This window comes from Palaemon carinicauda, chromosome 26, assembly GCF_036898095.1.
Source record: "Palaemon carinicauda isolate YSFRI2023 chromosome 26, ASM3689809v2, whole genome shotgun sequence".
NCBI lineage: Eukaryota > Metazoa > Arthropoda > Malacostraca > Decapoda > Palaemonidae > Palaemon > Palaemon carinicauda.
In genome coordinates this window covers 45,971,373-45,976,779 of record NC_090750.1, presented here as the reverse complement: position 1 = coordinate 45,976,779, position 5,407 = coordinate 45,971,373, and positions in this window count along the sequence as shown.

Here is a 5,407-nt window from a genome sequence, read left to right as displayed (position 1 = left end):
ATGCCATTAGAGTGTATTAAAAATAAACTTAAAATCCAGTTAGTATGACTTAGAAACGGATAAAAAAAATAACATGCGGACGTGGTTTTTATGCAGCTCCATTACGATAAAGGATAAGTATGAACGTAAAATATCACTTATATGCATCAAAACTTTACTATTTATTATAATATGATAATCTGTATGAATGCACCTGTTATTAAAGAAATAATATAGAAAGCGCAGAAAATACGGTCATCAGCATAACTATACATTAAATTTTTGAATTTTATGTATGAAAAGCTATGCATGGCCAGAAAATTCAAGGTAGCCAGATCTGCTTCGAGTCAAGCTAAGAAAGCGAATTAAAGTTTAATGATAAAATTGCAGAAACCTCTGATATATGACGACACCCATTTGGCTCCTTAAATACCCTAATGATAAAAGAAGGAAATTAAATAAATTAGACCACACAGGATGTTTGGTAATTTGCCGCATATGTTTATAATGTTAATGTATAGTTGATGGCGCATTAGGGATCTCTAAGGAAAATGATGGTAAAGATAGCAGAACTTCATACTAATGACTTTCAGGTCAATATCTTTCTGAAACACACAACTAAATTGATGATCTGGGACATATTATGTTAATTGAAACCTACTACTGAAAAATTATGTGTATTTTAGATTCATAAATTCATACCAAAAATTTATGCATTACTTTCGAAACAAATACTGTATTTTTTTCGCACAAATACACACATACACACACACACACACACACACACATACATATATATATATATATATATATATATATATATATATATATATATATATGTATATATATATATATATATATATATATATATATATATATATATACATACGTATATGTATATATATATACACATATATGTATATACCTATCATTTATAGCAATATTTTCAGTTTGCATAAAAACTATAATTATGGGGAATTCATAATTACACCACCGAGTTACAGTCACGATACCGTTCCTCCCTTCCATCACAGTTTTGATAATTCCATGATTTTAGTAGATTCTGGTAATCCAAGAAAGTTTTTAATAACATATTCTTATTACCTTTAGTATAATTCATCCCATTTTTCATAAAGTGTGTGAAAACCTAAAAAAAAAAAATATCTATCGTGCAGTCGAAAACTATCTCCTTTAGTTGACTTCAGCAGGAGTTGTTATTCTTCAAAATCTCTTCGTTCGTTGACATTATTTATTAACAAATAATATATATGAGGGAGAAATTTAGGTTTGTTAATAAACTTCCATTAACATTACATTGTAATTACTTGAAAACAATAGTGCTAATTGTACCAAAATAATTCCGTCCAATCAGATATAAGAAAATGTTTCTGTGCTAAATAGGCACCTGTGCAAGATAGATGGATCTGACTGGGGGAGCGTCTCTCATCACGAGAAGACACTAACCCTTTAACTACGTGTAAGTTATATATATATATATATATATATATATATATATATATATATGTATGTATGTATGTATGTATATATATATATAATGTATATATATACGTATATATATATATATATATATATATATATATATATGTGTGTGTGTGTGTGTGTTTGTGTGTGTGTATAAAATTTGCCATATATGTACTTATTGAAATATTTTGAAGGATCAATTTTTGTTCCCTGCGAAAAGCAGAAAATATCTTCATGGAGTGCATGAATTTCTATTATAACAAAGGAGTAGACTTCTGAATGAAATGTAGGCTTTGAGCTGTTTTCCCATTTTCACTAACTCGCTAAGGAACATTTTACAAGAAAAGAAAAGAAATAAAAATGAGTTATATAGAAACTATTATCACAAAGTTTTCAAGTATGACTTACTGAAAAAAAAAAACTATTTAGTGAATAAATTGGACTCATGGGAAAAAAACAGTGAAACAGGAACTACTTGACACCTTGAGTAAAAGCTACTGACAGTTGAATATATCCTTCTATCCCTATGAGTAAACATCAACAGAGTACACCGTTGGATTCATTGGGGTCATGGCGTATCTTCTATTTCAAACATCGGAGATCCTTTTTGGAAATTATTTGGCATGGTTCTGGGTATTTACAAAAATGCGGGGTATTTACAAAAAGGAAGAGTTTATAGATTTTGTCTTTGACTTGTATATAAAGGGGTCAGTGAAAAATAACGTAACACAAAGCTACACTCATACTGGTCCAATTCAGATTGATGATATTTTCAGAGATACTAAGTTCCCAAAGGACATGGACACAGTCTGGCCATTACTGAATTACAAAGTAAAGCTTGAGGAATTTGTCAGGAGTCTTGTGAAGGAACAATTTACAAAAAATTATTAGGTTATACATATAATCTTGACTGGAAATCTGTAAAATGTAAACAGTGATGACATTTCCTCCCAACACACTGCCTGTAAGGAATAGAAAATTCTTCCAACATGCTGATTTGGTCTCTGATCATCGGGAATCTGATGTTCCAATGATTCTACATGATCTTCAATCTGTAAAAAAGTAAGCATAATAATTTTGTTTTCACATGTTTGTTGTAGCCTATTAGAAACCTCACTGCGTAACGATCTGCCAGACTTGAATTCGTGGAACGCTCAGGGTCTATAGATTCTTTTAGGAGAATCTATAGGTCTACTTGCTGAGTCATCAGCAGCTATTGTCTAGCCCTCCCTGGTCCTAGCTATGGTGGGGAATGGTCCAGGTGCTGATCGTATGTATATAGGGTCAGTCTCCAGGTCATCGTCGTGATAGCTAGGGCATTGTCCCTGTTCCTGGCTACTGCCATTTATGAGCGGCCTTTAACCAGTTAAAATGCTCTTAAAGATTTGAGGCTCTGGGGACAGCTGGCAATAAAGCAAGGTATATAACTAGTGGTATCCTTACCTACCAAATTGGGCAGTTGGTCCGTATTGTTCTTATTGCGATTCACGCCCATAGTGGGTGTAACATGACCAATAAATATAGAACTAAAGCAGCTTCTATTAAAGCTAATCCAGCAGCCCATGTAAAAAACTTTGAAAAGACCATCAATAATATGGAGGACTATTTTCCAACGCTGAGCACTAATTAGTTCAGGTGGCATATCGTGGAAATCTTAAAATGAGATACACATTGTATCACTTATGTGTTGGAATTACAATTAAAGACCTGCCACCAATAAGAAACAGCCATAATCTCATTGCTTTTTATGTGACTTACACACAAGTTAGCTCTTTGTAGAATGTTGATCTGTATACACTTGAATATGGGATTGAAATTGAAGATAGCAGCATTGCACGAACAAAGAACTACCAACCTCTGCCGGATACTGTCGTAGATGTGTTACTTGCGTATACCCATACAGGAAGATTAAAGTTCACTGCTGCATTTTCTGCAAGTGCCAAGCAAGTGATACAAAGTCCTGTAAAATGCCAAATAGTGTCATTGGTGGTGACAAATTTCGCCAAAAACAATTGAGAACAATTTATATTGATACGGTAAGATTTAGACACTAATGAACGGTAATTATTGTGTTTTGACTTCGAGATGATGGATAGTAAATTAGACATTTTGGCAGCTTTATTGGTTTCCTCTATAAACAAAAAATGAAGCTAATAATTGTTTCATTATATTTCTTAAACCTGAAAACATATACTGTATATGGGCATAAAATTCATTGAGATAGCTCCTTCTTTCAAGTTACAGTTGATTTAATGGCATAAACACGAACATACACAATGGCATTTATATGTATATATATATATATATATATATATATATATATACATATATATATATATATATATATATATATATATATATATGTATGTATATATATATAAATATATATACTGTATATGAATATATATGTATATGTATATGTGTATGTATATATATATATATATATATATATATGTATGTATGTATATATATATATATATATATATATATATATATATATATATATATATGTCTCTCTCTCACTCTCTCTCTCTCTCTCTCTCTCTCTCTCTCTCTCTCTCTCTCTCTCTCTCTCTCTCTCTCTCTCTCTCTCTCTCTCTTTTTGAGTGGTTTTGAAGGTGAGAATACATGCTTTTCAGTAAAACCAATTACGTATATTATATCCGCAATTATGCGTCAGTATATTTGATTTTGTACATAATTTGCATCAGTTTCCTGTTCTGTTAGTTTTAGCTATACAAACAAAATTTCCTATTATAAGTCCATATTTTTTTTCTAGGCTAAACGACACTTATAGGAAATAAAAATATGCGCCGTAACTATGGTGAAAGTTAAAAATATTGTCTGGACTATGGAAATTAATGGCCTGCCATAAAAATGAAATGCCATAGAAATAATAGCATCATTTTGTTCTTACATCTATCATCTCTGCGGAAAAAATTTATCAACTTTATAACAAAATAAGTATATAGTTATAGGTATTTGTAGAAAACTATCACAACAAAATTCTTTCTATGAAACTTTCCTAGTTGTTTTAATGTCATTATTTTCTCTTAAAAGAAAAAGAAAATAGCTAATAAAATTTTATTTCTTGTCCAATGCTACTTAAATAATACCCGCTTTAACATTTCGAGAATTTAATGTACCGAAACTATTATCAAATGATTAAATAAAGATTATTTGTTTCATAAAACAATACCTTAATTTTCTATTGATGTGAATTTCATTATTTGCACGAATGAGCTCATCATCATTAATATATATTTTATATCGTACAATGAGTAACTTCCTTAGAAATACGTTAAGGAGACTAGAGGATTGAGAGTTCACATATTAAAAAATATCGAAAAGATTGAGTTCACATTTGAAAAAAAAAAAAGTTTCCCAAATTACCTTGGGATTATTATTGAGTAAACACTACCTTCCATTTTTCAGTTGCCAGACAAATGATTCAACAGTGCATAAAGGAAAAAATAGACTCATGATTATAAGTTATTGCAAAAGAATGAAAGGCTGGTGAACGTGATAACTCAAGATAATGTGTCAGCATCTACAAAATTTCATTATTTCTTAAAATGTCTGATGTAGATATACTGAGGCATTACTTTAAAAAAAAAAAAATATTGTTACCATAAAATAACATTTTTGACAGGACAGATCAGTAAAATGTACATTCAATATTTTTCATATCTTATTTATTAACTTTGCCACGATCAATATTAAGACAGTGTTTACAGTTGGTCCTAAGGAAAATATATTAAGGGAATATCCGGATAGATATTTGACTGCCAATGCTAAAATGTAATATACGGCATTAGTGACGATTCGTGATGTGACATTTTCGCCCTCAACGAGCAAGTATCTTTCCCGTTTATTTTTAAGCACACATCAAATCTCACGAGTTCGGAAATTAATCAGATCTTATCATCAACTAATGTCCTTTTGC